Consider the following 27,560-nt stretch of genomic DNA (forward strand, 5'->3'; position numbering starts at 1 on the left):
TTGGCTAGCCATAAGTAGAAAGCTGAAACTGGATCCTTTCCTTACTCTTTATACGAAAATTAATTCAAGATGGATTAGAGACTTAAATGTTAGACCTAAAACCATAAAAACCCTAGAAGAAAACCTAGGTAATACCATTCAGGACATAGGCATGGGCAAGGACTTCATGTCTAAAACACCAAAGCAACAGCATCAAAAGCCAAAATTGACAAATGGGATCTAATCAAACTAAAGAGCTTCTGCACAGCAAAAGAAACTACCATCAGAGTGAACAGGCAACCTACAGAATGGGAGAAAATTTTTGCAATCTACTCATGTACTTTACTGTTGAAATTTTTAGAATGATTTATCAAGATTCTTTTATTATTATTTATTGTTGTCCTCTGCCTAAATAAATGGGGTAAAATCTAAAACCATTTGCTTATGAGTAAATATGTTTGAGAAGATTTCTGTATGCTCATATTTAAAAACAGAACCAAAAAAACAAAAAATACTTACAAAGTTGGTGTTGAAGTTATTGAACCATGCTATACTGACACTTCTCACATCTGACTCCTGTTTGCCCTTGGCTTCATCTGTCATCTCTCCCTTCTTCATGGCCCATGCTCAGACTTACTGAACTAGTTTTCCCTATCATGCTATGTTGTTTCATAGCTCTTCCTCTCACCTGTTTCTCCATGTAAAATGCATCTCTTCCCTGTTTACATTTTGAATGCCTTCTCATTTTCAAAGGTGCATCCAGTTTCTCTACTGAACAGAACCTTTCCCAATTTCCCAATAGAGAACTAACTACCCCTCACTTGGTGCCTACCCTGTACCCCAAATCCCTGACAAAATATCTTTACATGGATATTGAGTAAATAGTGACAGAGTGAAACAATGAAAAGAACCATTAAGATTCGTTAACTCTTTAACTAATGATGTATTGACAGAACTAGAAAATTGCAGGAAAGAATCATTTTCTCTTTTCTTATATTTATGCCCTATTTGTCTATTATGCTGAAAACATTATGGTTCGGAGCCCATGGCTTATTCATGTTTGTATATCCAGTGTTCTCTCCGGTCCTAATTTTCTCTCTGGTCCTAATTTTGTCTCTGGTCCTCAAAATCATGATTTTGAGCAGATGATCAAATAATGATTTCATTGAAAAGCATCACTTCATTGGCTTGGTACTTTCATCATGATCGTAGATTTCTTGCATATACTACCTTTATATGGTATCTGAGGAGATTTGTTTTTATATAAAGGTTCTTAATAAATTTTCTTCAAATGTCAGGATCAAGAGCATAGGCACATTTGCTCTGGAATGTTTATCCTATTCTTCACTGATGATCAATTTAGAATGTGTCTGTTCAGGCAAGAATAAACAGAGCAAATGATCTCTTTTTCCCATATGAGCTCTTGAATTTCACTTTTCCCTAGAATGAAAACTGCTTCTTGCCAATAGAGGATTTTTTATACTGTCATTTAAAAAATGGATTTTCTTTTATCAAACCAATAACCTTTATATGTGCATTGTTTTCTCCTACATGGAGCCTTGAGATCAGGTTTCACAGATTCTGTTTTGGGGCGAGTGCTGTCGATGTAGGAAGGATGTCGTTTGTCATGCCTTTGAGGCTGTGTAGCACCCCTTCTTTCTTTTACTAAATAAGAAAAATAAGCTGCTCTCTGCCCAAACAAGACAAAGGTACTTGAGATACTTATTCTTTCCTGTGATTTATCTGGACTTGCATCACTGGTTTAAGATTTAAGGCATCTTCTTGGTTCTTTACTTTTCATTGTTTCACTGCTCTTTGCTACTGTTTACTCAATATCCATGTAAAGATTGTTTAATGGGCACTTTGAAAACTTCACAGTTGTAAAGCAGTCCAGGTTTGTTGTCTGTGGTGTCATTCTATCTTTCTTTTCTCTGTTGTTTTCCTCCCTTCTGACCCTTGATCCAGTAATGAGTGTCCTTACACCCTGACTACTCAGTTCTCCCCACAACTCTGCCTGTCCTAGTGTGCTAGTCTCTCAATGACAAAGTCATTCTTCTTTCTCCTCCAACTAAAAAGTTCACTAGTTGATTGTCAAGCAGAAAATCTTTGATTAACTCCCTCCCTCCAAGTAAGTGATCATTAATGGCCCAATGTCTTATTCTTCTAGAATGAAAATGAAAATTGTGAAATAGATGACAACTTTATGTGACAAATGCATTTACCAAGGATATAACTCTATGATTGTGGTATTTCACACATCATGAGGTGGAACACTGGGGTAGTTTCTAGCAGGGATGTGTAAGCTACTGCCTATTCCTCCTATTTGTTTAAGGATTTTCAGTCTTAGAATTGTTCATTTCTTTTTCTTTTTTTTTCTTTGAGACGGAGTCTCGCTCTGTAGCCCAGGCTGGAGTGCAGTGGCCGGATCTCAGCTCACTGCAAGCTCCGCCTCCCGGGTTCACGCCATTCTCCGGCCTCAGCCTCCTGAGTAGCTGGGACTACAGGCGCCCGCCACCTCGCCCGGCTATTTTTTGTATTTCTTAGTAGAGACGGGGTTTCACCGTGTTAGCCAGGATGGTCTTGATCTCCTGACCTCGTGATCTGCCCATCTCGGCCTCCCAAAGTGCTGGGATTACAGGCTTGAGCCACCGCGCCCGGCCAGAATTGTTCATTTCTATTCTTCTTCCATGGAGGAATCTAAATGCTGTTATGTCATGGTAACTGACTGCATTGTGCTTCATATATTATCATGGAGATTGCAGGGCAAATTATTTTGTTTTCTAAAACATTACTGGTAGAACGTAAAGAACAGTAGCAATAAGACTATTCTCAATTGTTCATGGATACCATTATTATACATTCAAATTTTGGTGAAACCTCTGATGAGAGTATTTAAAGGTGTGTGTATTTAAAAACCTGTGACATACATCATATATTAAAAATAATCTGCTTCAGATTATTCTCTGGGAACAAATCAATGGAGTAGATGGAATAAGCTTAGTCATCAAAGCATTTCTTACATAATAGATATGACAATGACAAAAATAGATGAAAATTGAAGGAAAAGAGATGAAGCGTAGAGAATAGTTTTAAGGAAACTATACAAACAGACAGCAGATGTCACTGTTGCTTTTTCATTATCATTAATCTTGTTTTGCGTTTTGTTACTAATGACATTTTTCATTTTATTTGAGAACTCTAATAGGTTAATCAAGTTCACATATGCTAAACTTCTGTTTTGAATTTTATGTTTATTAAGGTTATGCCTATAAACTTTGCATATATAATTATAAAGAAGATACTTTATATGCTGAGGACCACTAATTTAACATTATAAATTGACAAAATAATTTTTATATTAAGCATCATCTGATTCAGAATAGTTTCCTACTAAAATGAAGTGTTAATCATCTTGAAGAACTACTGGCCTTGATCTTCTTTTAAATGACCAGTCATATCATTTGTTCTCTTTATTGTGAATATTGAAATACATATCACCAAATCTTCTCTGTGATGATGATCTAGGAGATTTTTTACCGTATGAACATAGCCAGCCAGTGTTATGTAGGACATACCTGAGAAACATGTTCCACATCAACTTTCAAAACACTATTCCCCCCGTTTCATTTTCTCTCCTCGATCAATTCAACTCTAGCTTTCAATTACAATGTTTCCTCTTCAGGCTGCTGTGTAGGATGCACAAACCTCAATTTCTCATCTTCCTATCTAATCATTTGCCAGATTCTGTTGATTCTAACTTCTGTGTTTTTATTTCTTTTCTCTTCTTCTTTTTTTTCTTAAAGACAGGATCTCTCTCTCTGTCACCCAGGCTGGTATGCAGTACCTTTGTAAAGGCACTACCACACTGTGCATTTCTAAAAACCTCCTTTTCATCACAAACTTTAAACTTCATAGTACACAACTTAAGTATGTGACACACATGCACACATTTCTGTAGGAAGAATAACTTGGATAGTTTTTCAGTTTCAGTGGGGCTCCATTATTTCATGAGAACGAAGTGATGCAAACTTGGTTTTAATGTGGAAAAAAATGCAGCAAGAACTAGTAATGATATAATTAGAGCTTCTAAAGATTTCTTTTTCATAAAACCTAATTCTATTGTCATCTTTTATTCAAAAGACTACAACTTTACCATTATATTCTTAAACATAGTAAACCTGTTTTGTTTTTACATCTATAAAATAAGGAACTTGGATAAAATGTTCCTAATGTGTTTTTCATTGATAAAATTCTATTATTCAATAAGAAGTATTGAAAGGAGTACTTAGGATTGCTTATTTCTCTTACAAAAACCTCATCAGTACATGTTCTATGCATCTATAAAAATGTATTACAGATGATTACTTTTGGAATTAAAATGAAAATATATATTAAGCACTTACTGGGGAATTACGATTTTTATAATCTTAGGATTGTAGTGAAAATTGCTTCGAATCTGTTATAACTGAACAACAATTCAAGGAATTTAATGACATTAATCTATACATTTGAAGATAAGCCTGTGACTGTGTATATGTTGTAACTGTCAAAATAAATGATAAAAACGAGCTTCTATTTTGGACTTTGTTATCTTGATTGCTTACTGAAAATATTAATGGAAGTAATGACACAGGAGTCAGGGAGAGGAAGGAGGTGGGCTGTCCAAACACTGTTTTCTGTTATCCATGTGTCAATACTGCTTATCAACACTAAGGCAGGGGTCCTCAACCCCTGGGACAAGTACTGGTCTGTGGCCTGCTAGGAACTGGGCTGCGTAGCAGGAGGTGAACAGCAGATGAGCAAGGGAGCATTACTGCCTAAGCTCTGCCTCCTGCCAAATCAGCAGCAGCATTCAGTTCTCATAGGAGTGCTACTCTGTTGTGAACTGCACATGCAAGGGATCTAGGTTGCACACTCCTTATGAGACGCTAATGCCTGATGAGCTGAGGTGAAACAGTTTCATCCTGAAATCATCCCTCCAACTCTGCGCCACATCCCCACTGTCCATGGAAAAATGGTCTTCCATGAAACTGGTTCCTGGTGCCAAAAAGGTTGGGGACCACTGCTCTAAAGAATGTATTTAGAATTGCTGGAATAAATAATTTTTATCACTGATGAATTGGCATATGATTTTCTGTGTTTGATTTATATGTTATTTAACTAAGGAAGTGTTCTAAAGAGGAATTTAGAAAAAGAGTATTTTATTCACTAGTAGGAACTTTAGTGCTCAGAGACATGTTTCTTTAGCCTATCCCAGCATGTTATTTTTTGAACACATTGCATCTTCAGTATAGATGTGGTTTGAAGCTTGGACTAGACACTTTTAATTCACGTCATCTTGGTTAGGAAATTTAACCTCTCAGTGAAATTTTCTTATAAAAGCGGGAATAATGCTACGTATATTTTTGGGGATTGTTGTGAAGATTACACTTGATGAATTTAAACACCAATATATGTGTAAGGTGTACCATAAATTATTCATATATATATCATTGTAACCACTAATGGCAAATGTTTCTCAACAGCCTATTAAGTAAAAGGTGTTTTGTTGATTCTGGGATTATAAAAAGGTAGAATTTGTGGTCTTCATAGTTAGAAGTAGTATTGAAATAATGAACTTACTAATTGTAACAGTAGTTCTTTACCAGCAATCTTTAAAAATGGTTTTAAACTTTTTGTTGGATTTGAATTTTAGAGGCTTGCTAACTTTCCCTTAATAGTAACTCTCTGACTATCCCTACCCTTTTACCAACCAGGCTAGTAAAGTTGAACCACCAGTTTTAATGTACTCGCTTTTCGTCTGTAGACCTAGACATGAAAACAATGGAGGCTAAGATGGGATTTTTGAGTTAACCTGCTCTCCACTGACTTTCTGAGTGGATGGTGCAGGTACTTCTCATGAAATACCAAAGTAGAAAGTAAACTTTGCCCTTGTTGCATTTTGGCATGGCTTGCTTACAGCTTTTATGCATGTTAAAAGGTAAATTTATGACATAGAAATCAATAGTCATAAGTTTAGAGTATGGATCCCAGCTGTCAGACCCTCCAGCCAGAGTGGGTCCTGTGGTATCCAGCCTTCTCGGCTCTGCTTCTCGTGCCTTGACTAGTGCTTCATAGAACTATGTATGATTTATTTTTGGTCACTATCATAGCCTCCCAACTCCTTTACAATTTTAGCTAATATTCTCTTTGCTATCATCTTAGCCTGCAAAAATGAAATGATCATGTAGGTTCATACAAGTGTATGTTGTTGTCTATGATACATTCTTACTTGTAAAAAACTTCCTAAGCAATAATCCGTACTCTTAGTATTTTTGTAGCAGTTCGGAACTACTGAAGGTGAAGTCACTATCAAGTTCTGAATGTTTGTGAGGTGAGGAAACCACTAACATGTAAGAATATTTCCCAAAATCACTTCCTACCACAATGTTTATGTTTCCTAGAAATTAACTGAGCATTTACAGTTTACTAAATACTTTAATGATTTATATATAACAGTGTATATCTGTTTTACAACAATTTAGGTGGGTACTATTATTATTCCTATTTTGAGGATGAGAGCATGAAAGCATGGAGAGTTCTACAGCTGGTCTCCCAAGTGGCCTGATGTACCACAGCTAGGAAGGGGCAGAGTTGAGACTACAACCCAAGTCATGTGGGCAGAGTTTGTACCTTTGGCATTTGCATTGCCAGTCTTTGGGGGAGGTTTGGTTTTGCCATTTAGAGTTGGCAGAGGAGAGCAGGATGGAAAAGATGACCTCTACAGGATCATTCCAGGCTCTCAGAGCCAGAGAATGTTTTTCTCAATGCATAGTTGTGAATGGGGCTTCTGGATCAGGGACCACCTTTGAACAGCTTTTAATGATGATGTAATAGCCCCAGTATGATTCCATATTTTGGACTGATGCTTTTCTTGTAATCTAGTCTCAGGCTGGAAAATGTATCTACTTTATTCAAGCATCATAAGGTCAACATTGGAGACTAGGCAACTTGAAGTCAGACTTGGAATTCACTGTTTGGTTCAAATTTCTTACATAATATAATTTATGTATGTAATGAACATTAGTAGTAATACATACCATTATCTAAAAGAGTGGTTCTCCCTTGTAATTTTCAACACTTTGGAAGTGGTTCTAATCATCTGACTGAGTGTTATGAAATTATAATATATTAAAATATTCCTACTAATATATAAAACACCTATGATATTATTGTGCCTTTTGGTGGTTGGGAATGAGAGTTTTGGATGTGGTGAAACTTCACTAAAAGTGTTAATAACTATGTAAAGAGTGTGGAGAATATTTTTATTTATTTTGCTTTGTACCTATCCTCTGTAATGCCAAGTGTGAATAACTATTTGGTAAAAATTGAAGAGAAACATGAGACTGAGGTTGAACAGACTGAGTAAAGAGGCTGACACACAAATAGTGAGAGGAATAGCCTGATTTTTCCAAGGACAAGGATTTAGGCTGATGGGATGTATTATTGGGGGACTGGGTGAAGCAGGGAGAGGAGACTGAAATATGAGGAGAGGTTAAAGAAGGAAGAAATCTTCCTTTTAAGAATCAGTGCTGTCTGTAACAAAAGAACCATTCCAGTATCTCAAGGTAGCAGCAGGATGCTGTCTGTTCCAGCAACTCAGGGTAATTGGAGAAGGACGTTTCTCAGGCAGCTAAAAGTAAAGAAACAGAAAGGATTCTGCCTTATGGAAAAGCTCACTAACACAGAGACAGCAGAACAGGTGCGTGGCTGGAGGGCTTTGAAGATGTCACAGAAGCAGGAAGCAGAGAGTGTTGAGTTGTAGCATCCAGGCCCTACTCCCAGATTTACTAGGGATGGTTGGCACTGTTAGAGGGCCCAGTTCAAGTGCTTGAGAAAATGACTTCAGTGTGTGAGACATGCCAAGGGTTATACTATTTCTGCCTTCTAGAATAGGGTGTAGGGAACTGGATGGGAGGGAAGGGTTGCACTGAATCAGCCAGAGGGCTGAGCTTTGCACCATGACCCCTCCCACTATGGCAATGATGTGACATCTCACCAGCCAGCACATTGGTAATTTGAGTATGTCTTTTATTATGTTCTTTGTACTTAGAATTAAGGGAGTTCAGACACTGTAAAGAGAAGGTGTAATATGTTGAGGCTTTTAAAATGTGAATTTTTTGGCATATATGGTGGAGAAAGCAAATACTTAGTTGTGTGACAGGGATCTGAGTCTCCTTTGAAACTAATTGACAAAGTATCCAGTATATTAATTATTTAAATCCACAAAATCATGGACTTGTATTGGATGATCCTTCAGGCTTTTTCCATACATAAAGTTTCACAGTACTTCACACACTACAATTTCTTTCTATATAGTCTGTGATGACCTCTTCATTTTACCCTCAGACACAAGCTTTTACGGTTGGCCCTTTGTGGTCTTTTTTGGTATTGATAGTTTAGATTGAATTTTTGGTTTCTGGCATTTGGCTTACTTACTGATTTTTTTCTCATCTTGTGCCTCAAGAGAGCTTTCTTAAAATAAAATTCAGTCTCTTTTGTTTTCAGCATGATTTCATCTAATTATGTAATTAGGCTAAATACATGCAATCAGGAGCAAGTAATAAATATTAGGTTCTAACTCTGTAAATTTTGTTTTTGATAGTAAATGCCTCGGGGCAGAGCTTTTTTATTTATGTCTGCTAATACCTTCCACAGTGTTGTACACGTACTCAGCAGTTATTTATTGAATTAATGAAGTATTTTTAAGATGCTATGCAAATCTCATCTAAAAATATGTAAATTCTCTCAGATGCTGGAAATATTTTTCAAAGTTATTTAAAACCATATTATGTTTGGACCATGTATCGGTTTAGGCTAAATTGATTTATCAAGCTGTATGTTTGGCACAATGGTGGCTATGACTACATTAGTTGTCTTGGAAGAAAAATGATTTTTATAGGTCATAAGTTAGGTCAGTTAGTCATCATAGATTTACTGTGTTTCTGATGCTGTTTCCTTAGATTTGATCTGGCTTTTCTCTTGTACATTTGAAGCTTATTTAGGAGTGTGTCAGAACAAGCTGTCTCACCTGCCTCAATTGTTAACCTTTAGGGCAGGGACGACATTGTTATGTCATGTTCAGAGCAGGGCACAGGAGAGAGTTGCCCAGATCATAAAAAATGGTGATGAGCTCAAGTGGGTGACCTGGTTCCTCTGTTCAGACACTATGGGCTGGAAAGCATGTGCCATATTTCTCAGGGGTTTTTCCTAATAACCTCTCTGCAGCTATCCTGCACCTTGTTACAAAGTCTTCTTTTACATTACTTTGTAAACATGTACCTGTAATGTAACTTCCATTTTTCAAGCATCCCAATGTTATAAGCACATAAAAACACACCTTGTTTTATTTGTGTTTTTATACTCAAAACGTAGCAGAATTCCTGGCGTACAGAGAAGTTTGAAATGCTTGTTGAATCAAATAGAACTGGTGCCTGTGGCAGTAGATAATCAGCTAGTTGAAAGCAGATTAAAATCTCGAATCTAGGTGGATAAGCTTTTTGATGTGTTGCTGGATTCAGTTTGCCAGTATTTTATTGAGGATTTTTGCATCAATGTTCATCAGGGATATTGGCCTGAAATTTTCTTTTTTTGTTGCATCTCTTCCAGGTTTTGGTATCAGGATGATGCTGGCCTCATAAAATGAGTTGGGGAGGATTCCCTCTTTTTCTATTGTTTGGAATAGTTTCAGAAGGAATGGTACCTGCTACCCTTTGTACCTCTGGTAGAATTCAGCTGTGAATCTGTCTGGTCCTGGACTTTTTTTGGTTGAGAGTCTATTAAATACTGCCTCAATTTTGGAACTTGTTATTGGTCTATTCAGGATTTGACTTATTCCTGGTTTAGTCTTGGGAGGGTGCATGTGTCCAGGAATTTATCCATTTACTCTCGGTTTTCTAGTTCATTTGCATAGAGGTGTTTATAGTATTCTCTGTTTATAGTATTCTCTGATCATTTGTATTTCTGTGGGATCAGTGGTGATCTCCCCTTTATCATTTTTCATAATGTCTATTCTGTTTGATTCTTCTCTTTTTTCTTTATTAGTCTGGCTAGCAGTCTATTTTGTTAATCTTTTCAGAACGCCAGCTCCTGGATAAATTGATTTTTTTGAAGGGTTTTTCGTTTCTATCTCCTTCAGTTCTACTCTGATCTTATTTATTTTCTTCTGCTAGCTTTTGAATTTGTTTGCTTGCTTCTCTAGTTCTTTTAATTGTGATGTTAGGGCGTTGATTTTAGATCTTTTGCACTTTCTCCTGTGGACATTTAGTGCTATAAATTTCCCTCAAAAACCTGCTTTAGCTATGTCCCAGAGATTCTGGCACATGGTGTCGTTGTTCTCATTGGTTGCAAAGAACTTATTTATTTCTTCCTTATTTTAGTTATTTACCCAGTAGTTGTTCAGGAGTAGATTGCTCAGTTTCTATGTAGTTGTGCAGTTTTGAGTGAGTTTCTTAATCCTGAGTTCTAATTTGATTGCACTGTGGTCTGAGAGACTGTTTGTTATGATTTCTGTTCTTTTACATTTGCTGAGGAGTTTTACTTCCAATTATGTGGTCAGTTTTAGAGTAAGTGTGATGTGGTACTGAGAAGAATGTATATTCTGTTGATTTGGTGTGGAGAGGTTCAACTATGCAAATCAATAAATGTAATCCATCACATAAACAGAACCAATGACAAAAACCACATGATTATCTCAATAGATGCAGAAAAGGCCTTCGACAAAATTCAACGACTTCATGCTAAAATCTCTCAATAAACTAGATATTGATGGAACGTATCTCAAAATAATAAGAGCTATTTGTGACAAATGCACAGCCAATGTCATTCTGAATGGGCAAAGACTGGAAGCATTCTCTTTGAAAACTGGCACAAGACAAGGATGCCCTCTCTCAACCACTGCTATTCAACATAATATTGGAAGTTCTGGCCAGGACAATCAGGCAAGAGAAAGAAATAAAGAGTATTCAAATAGGAAGAGAGGAAGTCAAATTGTCTCTGTTTGCAGATGACATGATTTTATATATAGAAAACCCCGTCGTCTCAGCCCCAAATCTCCCTAAACTGATAAGCAACTTCAGCAAAGTCTCAGGATACAAAATCAATCTGTGAAAATCACAAGCATTCCTATACACCAATAATAGACAAACAGAGAGCCATATCATGAGTGAACTCCCATTCACAATTGCTACAAAGAGAATAAAATACCTAGAAATACAACTTACAAGAGATGTGAAGGACTTCTTCTACAAACCACTGCTCAAGGAAATAAGACAGGACACAAACAAATGTTTTTTTTTTTCGTGTCTCATGGATAGGAAGAATCAATATCGTGAAAATGGCTGTACTGCCCAAAGCAATTTATAAATTCATTGCTATCCCCATCAAGCTTCCATTGAGTTTCTTCACAGAATAAGAAAAAACTACTTTAAATTTCACATGGAATCAAAAAAGAGCACACATAGTGAAGACAATCCTTAGCAAAAAGAACAAAGCTGGAGGCATCACACTACCTGACTTCAAACTATGCTACAAGGCTACAGTAACCAAAACAGCATGGTACTGGTACCAAAACAGATATAAGCCCAATGGAACAGAACAGAGCCCTCAGAAGTGACACCACACATCTACAACCGTCTGATCTTTGACAAACCTGACACAAACAACCAATGGGGAAAGGATTCCTATTTAATAAATTGTGTTGGGAAAGCTGGCTAGCCATATGCAGAAAACTGAAACTGGACCCCATCCTTATGCCTTATAATAAATCAACTCAAGATGGATTAAAGACTTAAATGTAAGACCTAAAACCATAAAAACCCTAGAGGAAAACCTAGGCAATACCATTGAAGGCATAGGCATGGGCAAAGACTTCATGATTAAAACACCAAAAGCAATGGCAACAAAAGCCAAAATTGACAAATGGGATCTAATTAAACTGAAGAGCTTTTGCACAACAAAAGAAACTATCATCAGAATGAACAGGCAACCTACAGAATGGGAGAAAATTTTTGCAATCTATCCATCTGACAAAGGGCTAATATCCAGAATCTTCAAAGAACTTAAACACATTTACATGAAAAAAACAGAGAACCCTATCAAAAAGTGGGCAAAGGATATGAACAGACACTTCTCAAAAGAAGACATTGATGCAGCCAACAAACATAAGGAAAAAATCTCATCATCACCACAAGCAAATCAAAACCACAATGAGATACCATCTCATGCCAGTTAGAATGACGATTATTAAAAAATCAGGAAACGACAGATGCTGGAGAGGATGTGGAGAAACAGGAACACTTTTACACTGTTGAGGGGATTGTAAACTAGTTGAACCATTGTGGAAGACAGTGTGGCAATTCCTCAAGGATCTAGAACTAGAAATACCATTTGACCCAGCCATCCCATTACTGGATATATACTCAAAGGATTATAAATCATGCTGCTATCAAGACACATGCACACGTATGTTTATCGTGGCACTATTCACAATAGCAAAGACTTGGAACCAACCCGAATGCCAATCAGTGATAGGCTGGATTAAGAAAATGTGGCACATATACACCATGGAATGCTATGCAGTCCTAAAAAAGGATGAGTTCATATCCTTTGCAGGGACATGGATGAAGCTGGAAAACATCATTCTCAGGAAACTAACACGGGAACAGAAAACCAAACACTGCATATTCTCACTCATAAGTGGACACAGGGAGGGGAACCTCACACACTGGGTCTTGTTGTGGGGTGGGGGGTGGGGAGAGGGATAGCATTAGAAGAAATACCTAATGTAGATGACGGGTTGATGTGTGCAGGAAAACACCATGGCATGTGTATACCTATGTAACAAGCCTGCACGTTCTGCACTTGTATCCCAGACCTTGAAGTATAAAAAATAAAGACATAAATAAAATCTTGGATCTAGATTTCTTGTCTCCTTTCAAAGGAGTAGTGGATTCTAATGGCTCCTAGAACCTAACCCAGAATCATCCAGCTTGGTTTAGGGTCATGGTAGATCTACAGCCAATGGGATTTATAGAAATGATGGTTTAGAAAAGGCAGTTGATTTTGTAATTATACCTGATGTCACTTTGGGTTTGTAATGTTTGCTGTCTGGGAGATGCCTGGTTCTCCTTTACTTGGAGATGTTTTTGCCCCAAAGGGGTCCAGAGGAATTGGGAACTTGGGCGCAGGAGGATTTATATTTATTCAAAATGGACTTTCCTTATAATCACATGTGAAAGCCTTATGAAACAACTATTTTGGTGCTCTTAACTGGACTTGTTTAAATCCTTACTGCTCAATGCCTTTATAACATGAATAAGAAACAGTGTTCTGACAGTAAAACATCCATTAGAAAAGATGGTAAATTTATTGGGAACATTTTAGGGCTTAAGCATATTTGTAACTGTGAGATATGGCCTGAATTATTAATTGTCATGAGAAACTGGAGAAGTGACTCAAGTGACTCCGATAGACTAGATTAATGGCACATGATTTTACTACCCCAAACTGAAATCATCATCTAAAAAAGAAGATTTGCAGGCTTTTCAGTGATTTATCCCTGACTGCATTAGAGCGCAGAACTGTGGCTTTTAATTACCACTGATTTCATTTACCTTTACCTAGGAATGTCATTTTGAAGTGCAATTTGTCATTTGAATTGTGGTGAAAGGATTCAAATCATTCCACATTTGACACTTTGGACTAAAGTTAACCCAAAGATTGGTTAATCTCTGATTTGTTTTTAAAACAGTAAGAAATAGTGGTGAGGAGGTATTACTTTTTGAGGGCTTACTATGTTTGAGGAATAATACCTCAATTTGACTCAAATGTAGGTATTATTCCCATTTTACAGATGAGAAATTTGAGACTTAGAGTAATTAAGTGTTTTGCCCAAGGCTATGCTACTTAAAAGAAGTCATCCAGGATCCAAACTAACCTAAATGACTTCAAGGTCCATTTACTCTGCCTCCTCCACAGAAATTTCCCCCCGAGTTTTGCAGTGATTTAAATTTCTGCAGCAGATTTTTCCTCATATAGCACTTACTCTGGTGTAACAGTTATGTAAGATTTGGATTTGTCTTAATGAATAGAATTGTATCTTTATATTTCCATAGCATCTGGGATAGTGCCTCTTGGACATAGATTTATAAACATTAATTAAATAAAATCATTTAATAATCTGACATTGTTGGGTTGCTACTTGATGTAGAGCTAGAGTTCAAAATTATTCTTTCCCAAATAATGCTAGTGGTTGGCAGTTATAATGTAAAATCTCTGTTAAAATATCAGAATTTTGATCTCTGTCTTTAAAAAAACAAACAGAATATACATTCCTCTCAGCACGACATAGCACTTATTCTAAAACCACATAATTGTAAAACACTCCTCAGCAAATGCAAAAGAATGGAAATCATAGCAAACAGTCTCTCAGACCACAGTGCAATCAAATTAGAACTCAGGATTAAGAAACTCACTCAAAACCGCACAACTATGTGGAAATTGAACAACCTGCTCCTGAATGACTACTGGATAAATAATGAAATTAAGACAGAAGTAAAGATGTTCTTTGAAACCAATGAGAATAAAGACACAAAGTACCGGAATCTCTGGGACACGGCTAAAGCACTGTTTAGAGGGAAATTTATAGGACTAAATGGCCACAAGAGAAAGCAGGAAAGATCTAATTTCGACACCCTAACATCACAAAAGAACTAGAGAAGCAAGAGGAAACAAATTCAAAAGCTAGCAGAAGACAAGGAATAACTAAGATCAGAGCAGAACTCAAGGAGGTAGAGATGTGAAAAACCCTTCAAAAAAATCTATGAATCCAGGAGCTGTTTTTTTTTTTTGAAAAGATCAACAAAATAGACTGTTAACCAGACTAATAAAGAAGAAAAGAGAAAAGAATCAGACAGACACAATAAAAAATGATAAAGGGGATAACACCACCTATCCCACAGAAATACAAACTATCATCAGAGAATACCATAAACATCTATAAGCAAATAAACTAGAAAATCTAGAAGAAATGGATAAATTCCTGGACACATATACCCTCCCAAGACTAAACCAGGAATAAGTTGGATCCCTAAATAGACCAATAAGAAGTTCTGAAATTGAGAAAGTAATTAATAGCCTCCCAACCAAAAAAAAGTCCATGACCAGACGGATACACAGCTGAATTCTACCAGAGGTACAAAGGGGAGCTGGTACCATTCCTTCTGAAACTATTCCAAACAATAGAAAAAGAGGAAATCCTCCCCAACTCATTTTATGAGGCCAGCATCATCCTGACACCAAAACCTGGAAGAGACACAACAAAAAAAGAAAATTTCAGGCCAATATCCCTGATGAACATCAATGCAAAAATCCTCAATAAAATACTGCAAACCGAATCCAGCAGCACATCAAAAAGCTTGTCCACTGTCATCAAGTCAGCTTCATCCCCGGGATGCAACGATGGTTCAACATATGCAAATCAATAAACGTAATTTGTCACATATACAGAATCAATGACAAAAACCGATTATCTAATAGATGCAGAAAAGGCCTTCGACAAAATTCAACAACCCATCATGCTAAAAAGTCTCAATAAACTATGTATTGATGGAATGTATGTCAAAGTAATAAGAACTATTTATGACAAACCCACAGCTAATATCATACTGAATGGGCAAAAACTGGAAGCATTCCCTTTGAAAACCTGCACAAGACAAGGATGCCCTCTCTCACCACTCCTATTCAATATAATATTGGAAGTTCTGGCCAGGACAGTAAGGCAAGAGAAAGAAATAAAGGATATCCAATTAGGAAAAGAGGAAGTCAAATTGTCTCTGTTTGCAGATGACGTGATTTTATATATAGAAAACCATATCGTCTCAGCCCAAAATCTCCTTATGCTAATAAGCAACTTCAGCAAAATCTCAGGATACAAAAATCAATGTGCAAAACTCACAAGCATTCCTATACACCAATAATAGACAAACAGAGAGCCAAATCATGAGTGAACTCCCATTCACAATTGCTACAAAGAGAGTAAAATATCTAGGAATATAACTTACAAGGGATATGAAGGACCTCTTCAAGGAGAACTACAAACCACTGCTCAAGGAAATAAGAGAGGACACAAACAAATGGAAAAACATTCTCTGCTCATAGATAGAAAGGATCAATATCGTGAAAATAACCATACTGCCCAAAGTAATTTATAGATTCAGTGCTGTCCTGCTATCCCCATCAAACTACCATTGACTTTCTTCACAGAATTAGAAAAAACTACTTTAAATTTCATACAGAACCAAAAAATAACTCACATAGCCAAGGCAATCCAAAGCAAAAAGAACTAAGCTGGAGGCATCACGCTACCTGACTTCAAACTATACTACAAGGCTACAGTAATCAAAACAGCATGGTACTGTACCAAAACAGATATATAGCTCAACGGAACAGAACAGAGGCCTCAGAAATAACACCACACATCTACAACCATCTGATCTTTGACAAATCTGACAAAAACAACCAATGGGGAAAGGATTCCTATTTAATAAATTGTGTTGGGAAAACTGGCTAGCCATATGCAGAAAACTGAAACTGGATCCCTTCCTTACACCTTATACAAAAATTAATTCAAGATGGATTAAAGACTTAAATGTAAGACCTAAAACCATAAAAACCCTAGAAGAAAACCTAGGCAATACCATTCAGGACATAGGATGGGCAAAGACTTCATGATTAAAACACCAAAAGCAATGGCAACAAAAGCCAAAATTGACAAATGGGATCTAATTAAACTAAAGAGCTTCTGCACAACAAAAGAAACTATCATCAGAATGAACAGGCAACCTACAGAATGGGAGAAAATTTTTGCAATCTATCCATCTGACAAAGGGCTAATATCCAGAATCTTCAAAGAACTTAAACAAATTTACATGAAAAAAGCAAACAACCCCATCAAAAAGTGGGCAAAGGATATAACAGACACTTCTCAAAAGAATACATTGATGCAGCCAACAAACAAATGAAAAAATGCTCATCATCACTGGTCATTAGAGAAATGCAAATCAAAACCACAATGAGATACCATCTCATGCCAGTTACAATGACGATTATTAGAAAGTCAGGAAACAACAGATGCTGGAGAAGATGTGGAGAAATAGGAATGCTTTTACACTGTTGGTGGGAGTATAAATTAGTTCAACCATTGTGGAAGACAGTGTGGCGATTCCTCAAGGATCTAGAACTAGAAATAATACTATTTGACCCAGCAATCCCATTACTGGGTATATACCCAAAAGATTATAAATTATTTTACTATAAAGACACATGCACACATCTATTTATTGCCACACTATTCACAATAACAAAGACTTCGCACCAAACCAAATGCCCATCAATGATAGACTGCATAAAGAAAATGTGGCACAGATGCACCATGGAATATTATGCAGCCGTAAAAAAGGATGAGCTCATGTCCTTTGCAGGGACATGGATGAAGCTGGAAACCATCACTCTCAGCAAACTAACACAAGAACAGAATACCTGGCATGCATGTTCTCACTCATAAGTGGGGGTTGAACAATGAGAACACATGGACACAGGTAGGGGAACATCACACACTAGGTCTTGTTGGGGGGTGGGGAGTGGGGGGTGGGGGGAGGTATAACATTAGGAGAAATACCTAATGTAGGTGATGGGTTGATGGGTGCAGCAAGCCACCATGGCACATGTATACCTATGTAACAAACCTGCACATTCTACACATGTGCCCCAGAACTTAAAGTATAATAAACAAACAAACAAACAAACAAACAAAATTACAGCTTAGAGGTAGTAATTTCCTTTTTTTAAATGGTGGGAAAAAATATACAGAGGGTGTCTGTATAACAGACAGAGGGTGGGAGAAAATATACAGAGGGTGTCTATCCTTTGAGAGTTTGCAACCAAGTGTGATGATGGGAGATATTCATACTATTTATAATGTTAGGTAGAATATTCTATTAATGCCTTAAGAAAGAATTAAAGCAGAGTTGTAAAAGTTTGGAGAGAGATGGTTTTTAATTTGCAAGGATCAGGGAAATGTTCATGAAAGAGGGGACATTTGACCTAGAACTTGGAAAAATGAGTATGTTTTGACAGATAGATTTCAAGGGAAAGAACTCCAGGCAGAGGAAATATTTTGACAATAGTCATGGAGGCAGAAATGTCAAATATATGATAACTAGTTTAATTTGATGGGAGTATAAGACTTGTTAAGATGGTGAAAAAGATAAGATAGGGAAGGATAGTTGGAAATATAGCTTTGAGGATCTTGTACGAGATGATATTTAAGTTCCTTTTCAACAACTTTATGATCCTATAATTCTCTGAATGCCATGACAAGTCACTGAGTTTTATTAAGTAAGCAATTGTGAGTCTCAAAAATATTTTCAGTTGTGACATCTTCATTTGATATTTTATTGATTGATTGATTGATTGATTGAGACGGAGTCTCACTCTGTTGCCCAGGCTGAAGTGCGTGGTGCGATCTTGGCTCACTGGAAGCTTTGCCTCCTGGGTTCATGCCATTCTCTTGCCTCAGCTGCCCGAGTAGCTGGGACTACAGGTGCCCGCCACCATGCCCAGCTAATTTTTTGTATTTTTAGTAGAGATGGGATTTCACCGGGTTAGCCAGGATGGTCTCGTTCTCCTGACCTCGTGATCCGCCCACCTCGGCCTCCCAAAGTGCTGGGATTACAGGTGTGCGCCACTGCGCCCGGCCCATTTGATATTCTTACAGTGCCATGGAGTGACACAATCAGAACTGTGCTTTGTAAGCACAGATTTTTTTTTTTTTTTTTTTTTAAAGAAGATTATTTTGGCAGCAATGTATAGTGTTGAATGAAGTGGAAAAGGACTGAAGGTAAAAGTTGGAAGCCTATTGCAATAGTGAAAATTTAGGAAATAGTATAGATTATACTATTAGAAACTAGTATAGATTAGAAATATAGTACAGATTAGAAAATAGTATAGCATATATTAGAAACAAAGACCTGAATTAGAATAGCATCAGTGAAAATAAAGAGTTAGAGGCAAATTTAAGACGAATTTTGGAATTATATTCTACAGGGCTGGGCAATTGATTGAATGTGTGACTATGTTTTGGGAGTAGTGTTAGAGAAGGAGAGCTTAAAGATAATTTCAGAGTTTGGAGGCTGGGGGATTATAAAAAGGTTGAGAACATAATATAGCTAAAGGAATCATTTGGTGATGCCTATTTAAAGAAGAGGGAAAAGATGAATTCATTTTTAGTTGTATTAAGTTAATGACAAGGAATTCAGGGCATTCAATTAGTTTTGAAATTGGGAATGCAATAAAAGACTGATATTATTTTCTACATGCAAATTCTTGGTGAGGAAGTTTAGGACAAAGTACCAAATGGAACATTATCTCATTTTCAACACATCCATTAATTACAGATCCTGAATGACTCTGTTGTTAATAAGTAGACACTCTCTAATAAAAATAGACTCATAGACACAGAGGCATACACATTCATACAAATACTCCTGTAAAGATAGCTCATAATAGTTACTGTGATGAATTGAGAGTGACCATCTCTGGTACTAGGAAAGAATAAAAAAACTTTAACTTCAGAACTGATTTGGATAAAATGATTCCAGGAAATTCCATTATAAGTACTTCTTTTATTTAAAGTTCATGATCATTCCTCAGGCCCCTTAGGTTGCTTAATTTTCTTATCCTTAACAGTCTCCTTATGAGATATTGAGGGAACAGGAGTTGTGCTATTGTGGGGCCATTTTATCAACTAGTCCTTGAAGGGGGCAGATTGATCTTCCCAAGGACATTATTAATTGATGTCCAACAGTTCCAGAATTTACTTAATTTAGGTGGAGCACAGTTGTTAGGCCATTAACTCTCCAGCTACATTTGTCTTCCATTAATCAAACTGAAATTCAGTTTCTAAGATAGGTTTTGCAAATCTCTTTACCCTCACTCCCTTTCTCTCCTCCTCCTTCCATTTGTGTAAAAAAGTTTATTAAATTCCTGCTCCCTGCCAGACATTATGTCAAATGCTAGTAATGGATTGATGAATAAGCTCCTGTTCATAGTACATGGGGGTAGAATCATATGTGCTCTGATAGAGGAGCACAGAAAAGGGAACTTTATCACACCAGGTTAGGGAGGGGTAAATTAGAAAGGCTTCCTGGAAGTGGTGACATCTGAGCAGAGTTGTGAAGATGCATAGGAAGTAGCTAGCCAAGGGATGGGGGTTGTGGGATGAGAAGGTGGGTATTCTCTGTGAGGATTAAAGACACATTAAAAGATTTACAAGTAGTCTATATAGCTGGAAAGAGGAGCATATTTGAAGAATTCTAGGAGATAAGATTAGATAAATAGGCAGAAGATAGATAATTGTGAGTTTTGGGTTTACATGAGGACTTTCAATTACTTCTTGAAATCTTTAGAGAGCCATTGTAGCATTTTATGCCATGGATTAACTTGATAAACTTTGTATTTTGTGAAGTTTATTCTGGTACAAGAGTGGAAAGTGTATTTGAGGAAGGCCAAGAAATCTGTTGGAGGCCACTGCTGAAATATGAGAAAGACATGGATGAAAATCTAAACTAAGGTAGCTGAAAAATTGAGAGAAAGGGTCAAATTCAAGAGTCATTGAAAAGATAGGCAGTTTGGGAACTGGAGCCTGATTTGATGGAGTAAGTGACAGACAGGGATAAACTCTCACATATTTGGTTTGGATATCTGCATCTTTAGTTTGTTCATTCACTGGAGGTACAGAAGATCTGGTTTTTGGCAAAAGGTAGAAGTTACCAACTGTGACATGTGCTTGTTGAGGATTGCATTGGTTATTCAAGCAGAAATGTCTATTAGGCAACTCAGTTGAATGTTTTGGGCAAGAGATATAGATTATGGAGTTAGCCTATGAGCTGATGCTGTGGGTGTGGATGCCAAACCCCAGAGGTGCTGCATAATGTGAAAGGGCAGAGAATGAGACTGGAGCTTTTGGGAAGACTAGAACCAATTACATGGGAAGATATTTAATTGGTAACCAGAGGAACACATGGAAGAGAAAGATAAACAGGAAGAGTAAGAGGTAGGAGAAAAACCAGAAAAGAGCAATGTAATTAATGGAAACTGAGAGTTTGAAGGAGTTGTCCTTAGTGTCAAATGTGCAAACATGTATATTAAGATCTACAGAATGTTTTGTATTGTATTCGGCATAAAGATATACTCGATGACCTCAGACTTGTACAGTTTCAGTAGAACACTATGGGAAGAGCTGAGTTTGGGACCTAGTATTTTCCAGGTTATAAGGGGAACAGCTAAGTTAGGAATTAAAAATGAATTGGCACTTTGGGAGGTTGAGGTGGGCAGATCAATTTAGGCCAGGTGTTCGAGTCCAGCCTGGCCAACATGGCGAAACCCTGTGTCTGCTAAAAATACAAAAATTAGCCAGATGTGATGATACATGCTTGTAATCCCAGCTACTTGGGAAGCTGAGGTGGGAGAATCACTTGAACCACGGAGGCGGAGGTTGCAGTGAGCCGAGATCGTGTGACTGTACTCCAGCCTGGGCAACAGAGTGAGACTTTGTCTCAACAACAACAACAACAACAAATGGTAGAGTGGTAACAGATCTTGGAACCAAAACCAGGTTGGGGGCCAAAATGGGCAGCAAGTGATCTCAGAAGCAGGCAGAGAACAAACAGGAGGCTCATAAAGATTCTGTTGAAATATGATATGATTTTATCTGCCATGCCTCTGGTTAGGATATCTTAAAGGCATTATGCAGCTTCTGCTATCACATTTCTGAGACATGTTTTGTATTGACCAGCCATTTCAAAAGCAGGGGGCAAATTGGGCATCCTGAACTGTTATATGCTCCTGGCCATCTGGCATTAAGTAGCTGCACAATGTTCCAACACAGTAAAGCAAAGTGTCAGTGGGAAGAAGAGTTCTTCATCATCTACTACACAGACTTAGAAATCACTAAGTGCTTGACAGGCTGGTAAGTATCCTTTTGATGATGGATTCCAATGCCACTGGAAGTACTTAAAAGCCTCGGAAATGTTTGTCTATTGTGAAAGGAAAACATAGTTGTAACTGGATGTCCTGAGAGGCTTGAAGCTCTTGCATTGCTTTCAGGATGGGCACGCTAAAAATATACATGTACCACATTTTGAGGGATATGAATCCAGTGGCATTGGCGAGGTAGCTAAGGAAGGTGTTCCTGGACATTTTAATTTGATGAGGGATGGGCAGGAGACAAAGGCTGCTGTGTGTGGGTGTCTGGCTGGACACCACCTGGGCTTATTGTGTTTTCCAGTGAATTACTGATAGCTGACTCTGGTTCTTCTGCTTGGATCATACCTTGTCTTATAAAGTATACTCACCTGGACAGAAATACACTTTGTTAAAACAGACTTGAGTAAAGTATTTCACCCACTCTGATCACCAGAGTGTTTTTTGTAAGAATCTGGAGGCTCTATTCAATCTACTTGTCTATCTATAACAGTTTTGAAGAGTTCTGTAACTCAGTGCTTTATTAAGCAACAAAAGAATTTGTGGACAATGTCTGAATCCCCAATTTGGAAGGAGAACAACTTTAGTTCATATAGTTTAATACCACAAAGTATAAAACTGGACAGTGGTGTTTGATATACATTTTGGGTTTCTTGGTGAAAAATTGTTTTTGTTCTGCTCTGTTTTGAATTTTCTAATATTGGACAAATTTAGCTGACCATTCTGTGTCAGCTAAACTTGATCCTCTTCTGTGATCCTCTTCTTTGTGTTACATGCTATTTTTGCTGTGGTCTTTTGCCCAGGGATAAAACTTCCTTGCTTAAAGATCATTTGGTTTTTTTCATTGATACTGTAAAAAATGTTTAACTTATTTTGATTTTCAAAATATTGTTCCCTGCTTTCTTCTTATCCCTGCAATGGGTGGTTGTTGCTGCCCTGTGTCTGCCTCTCCATTATTCTATCCATCTCTGTCCTTGTGGTCCTTGCTTACCTTCCCCATGCAGTGCTCTCTGTCCTGACCTGCATTCTCCTCACTGTAGTAATGAATGCTTAAGAACTAAGGCTTTGGGATGAGAAAGGCTGAAGCATACTTCTAGCTTCATCTTTATTTGCTCTGTGGTCTTGGACAAATCACTTGACCTTGATATATTTCAATTTTTTCATCTCTGAGGTGAGATCATAATGGTACCTACCTCATAAGTTATTGTAAGGATTAAATAACAAAATGAGACAATATATTCAAAGTGCTTACACAGCACTGGCATGTAGTAAGTGCTTCATCGTGTTTACTGATTCAATTCTGAATACATATGATGTAATATAAGCATGGGAGTGATTGCCCATCACCTTTGCCATGTTCTGTTTGTTAGAAGCAAGTCACAGGTCTCTCCTATACTGAAGGGGAGGGTGTTACAAACGTGTGAATACTAGAAAGTGGGCAATCTTTAGGGGCCACCTTAGGAGTCGTTGACCATGCCCAGATGCTTGATATACTATTATAAGACAATACTGAACCACGGTCTAAATCTTGTTAATTTTATGAGAAAGATATCAAAATATGGTACCACATCTGAAGTTCTTAGAAAAATCTGATTGTAACAGGTAGTACGAGTTGAAGCTGTTTACTTTGTTTTTTTAAAACAGATTTTGTGGTTTTATAGTAGGTGTCTATATTTATAGATTACGTGAGATATTTTGATACAGGCATGCAATGCATATCAATCACATCAGGGTAAATAGGGTCTCTACCATCGCAAGCATTTATCCTTTGTGTTACAAACAATCCAGTAAACTCTTTTAGTTATTTAAAATGCACAATTAAATTATTTTTGACTATACTCACCCTGTTGTGCTATCAAATACTAGGTCTTATTCATTCTTTACAACTATTTTTTGTACCATTAACCATCTCCACTTCCCCCTCCCACCCACTACCCTTCCCAGCCTCTGGTAGCCATCCTTTTATTCTCTGTCTCCGTGTGTTCAATTATTTGAATTTTTAGCTCCCACAAATAAGTAAGAACATGCGAAGTTTATGTTTCTGTGCCTGCCTTATTTCACTTAGCATAATGACCTCCAGTTCCATACATGTTGTTGCAGATGACAGGATCTCATTCTTTTTCATGGCTGAATAGTACTCCATTATGTACATGTACCACATTTTCTTTATTCATTCATCTGTTGATGGACACACAGGTTGCTTCCAAATCTTGGCTGTTGTGAATACTGCTGCAATAAACATGGGAGTGCAAATATCTGGAAGTTACTTCCTTTGAAAAGTCCCCTTGCAGCTAAAAAGCTTAGGAAAAGTTGACATATTTTTAAAAGATTTTTTTGGGAAATAAGGTAAGGGTATTGAGGTCTGAGAAAAGTGAAGAGAGTTTGGGATAGACCAAGTGAAGTGGTTAGTATGATACTAGTTGATCAAATTGGAGGGAAAAATTGCTAAGTAACAGTGAACCTCTATCTTAGACTGGTTGGGATGAATTTGTAATGGAACCAACTCACAGTTTTAAGGCTTTGTGAAACAATGCTGGGCAGTCTGGAAGCAGGATAAGAAAAAGAGGTAAAGTTTAATCAGGGATAAGGATTGGTAAAACAAGGACAGTGGAAATTTAGAGTGTGGGGAATTCTGAGTCTTATTACTATTGCAATTTGGCTTGTCTAGCTGAAAATAGTTAATTTTTTTCAATCTTAAATTATGAACTATTCCAAATATCAGAACAGAATGTAAAATAATGTTATTGGCAACCACCTGTTCCCGATTGTATTTAATAGGTATTAAAATTGCACATATTTCCTTCAAATATTTTTCTTTTTTTGAAAATAAAACTACATATCCTATTTTATCTTTCTTCTTTTTTCCTTTCTTAATGAAGATTTGAGGTTTGCAGTTATTATCATATCTGTTTCACTGGGTCAGTATGTATAATCTTAGAATGCCATTTTGAAAGAAGGGAAGTCTTTAACATACTCATTAACAAGTAGTGCATACATCATAAAGAAGGAGAAGAGAGTTACAACAACCTTTGAGGACAACAGTCAATGCCCAGATGTTTTGTTGCAACATTAATGTACCTGATTTCCGAGTAAGCATTAAAATGCTTTAATATCCAGTTGGCTTAAAATACGAAGGGCAGAAAAACAAATGCACTCTTCTGTGGAGGAGTTAAACTGAAAGGCAAAGGGAGCTCTTGTCTAGCACAAGGTAGAAGAGATAATTGTTCATTAGGGAGTATGAAGTCTATCGTAAGTAAGCACAACCACATTCATTAGCCACTTCCCTGCTTTCTATCTGTAATGGGCATTAAGTTTCTCTGTGCTTGATTAGAATGAATTCTGGCTTTTGCACTACAGGCCCTTTCTTGTGTTTCTAATATTCTGCACTTTGATCTTTTTTCTCTTTGGATTTTCACTAAATTGGTATAAGCTTACTGTAGACTGAATGTTCGTGCCATCTCATTTATATGTTGAAATCCTGACTCCCATGGTAAAAGGAGGTAGGGTCTCTGGGAGGTAATTAGACCATAAGGCTGGAGCCATCATGAATGGAATTAGTGCCCTTACAAGAGACATGGGAGAGTTTGCTCTCTGTCTCTGCTTTCCACTATGTGAGTTCTCTTCAAGAAGTTATGTCTGCAAACCAAGAAGAGGGCCCTCACCAGACCTGAGCCTATCATGCTGGCTTTAGACTTCCTAGCCTCTAGACCAGTAAGAAATAAATGTGTGTTGTTTAAGCCACCAAGTGTATGGAAATTTGTTACTGTAATCCAAGCTGACTAAAACAAACAGATTGTAAATTATCTCTTAAGTAATGTACCCAGAATGTATGACAAGTTCTCAGAGAATATACAGATACATAGAAATCAAGCTCTCAGAAAATGTAGAGTATATGTAGAAGTCGAGTTCTCAGAAGATATAGAATGTACTTAGAAAAGCACTCAACCAAACAGAAGACACTTATATAAAAAGATACCTAAAGTATGCTTATAACGATTGATGAGTATTACATTTTGTTACTAAGCATTACCAAAAGCCAGAAATCTAGGATGTCACCAAAATTATTACGTTTGTTGAGTTTTGGAGACAAGTCTAGCACCTTAACTTAATTGAAGGCCTTACCATTTTGACACATAAAGAATCTGTATCTCTAGGTGTCAGGATCATCTCCAGATTTAACCCTAGGGTCAGCTCAGTCAAAACCACATACTTTGGTCTTGTTTTCTGGGGAGCAAATATTCTAATCTTCCCTCTTACAGCTTATAGGTGGTTAAATGCCTCTAATAAGCAAACCACCATAAAAAAGAGTGCATGTGGGAAAGAGAGTGAGTATGTAAATCTGGGGAACTGTGAGGGGTGCGAGTAGCTGGGAATGGGTTACAAATGCACTTATAGTATTATATAATGGAAGTTCCAAATTCATTCAGTTTAAACCACATACATACTGACTGACTTCTTTGTGCCAGATACTCTGAAGAGGAAAGGCAAATATGTGAAAATTGTTACTTTTATGGTATTAATGCAGATTGATGAAACCCTGTGAGAGGATAGGGAACTTCCTTCTTGTGGTGGCGGGGCTTGATTCAGTAGGTGATAGGCTAGATTCTTTGGAGTATGATTATGCCTTTGAGAGACCTATAGAGCCTCTTTATAATTGATTAGGTAAAGAAACTTATTTGTTAGGTATGTAAGAAACTTGTTTAACATATTGAGATACTCCTTAGAGATTTTTTCTGGAGGTCAGCTCTGGGAAGGCTATATAACATTGAAGCAAATGCTATAGCCTGGGGGAATTTCAGCAGAATCTGATATACTCACATTTTGATATCATCTGTTCAACAGGAAGAGAAGGAAAAAGGCTCTCAATTCAAGTTTTCCTCTAGTATTTGTAAGATTCAAGTTTGAGAGGCCGGGTGCAGTGGCTCATGCCTGTAATCCCAGCACTTTGGGAGGCTGAGGCGGGTGGATCACCTGAGGTCAGGAGTTCGAGACCAGCCTGACCAACACGGATAAACCCCGTCTCTACTAAAAATACAAAATTAGCCGGGCATGGTGGCGCATGCATGCCTGTAATCCCAGCTACTTGGGAGGCTGAGGCAGGAGAATCACTTGAACCCAGGAGGCAGAGGTTGCAGTGAGCCGAGATCAGCCTGAGCAATAAGACTGAAACTCTGTCACAAAAAAAAAAAAAAAAAAAAAAAAGAGATTCAAGTTTAAGAGTGTCTTCCAGCATACGATTTCAGATTAGCTGAATGAAGGTGACATTGGACTCTGTTGAGGTTCTCATTCACATCTCATAGTGCTGAAACAATCAGACAGAGTCTTCCTTTGGTAAGGAAAGTAGCTAAAGCCAGGATAACTAGACATTATACCCATTTAGGACTCAAATGAAGACTCCAGATGGAAACTACACATAATTATATAGACAAGTATAGTTTCTGAGAGGTAGAAATATATACTTTTCATCTCTTGCATCATTCTATTCTCAAAGCATTTATTAC

The sequence above is a fragment of the Theropithecus gelada genome, chromosome 7b (assembly GCF_003255815.1).
Source record: "Theropithecus gelada isolate Dixy chromosome 7b, Tgel_1.0, whole genome shotgun sequence".
NCBI lineage: Eukaryota > Metazoa > Chordata > Mammalia > Primates > Cercopithecidae > Theropithecus > Theropithecus gelada.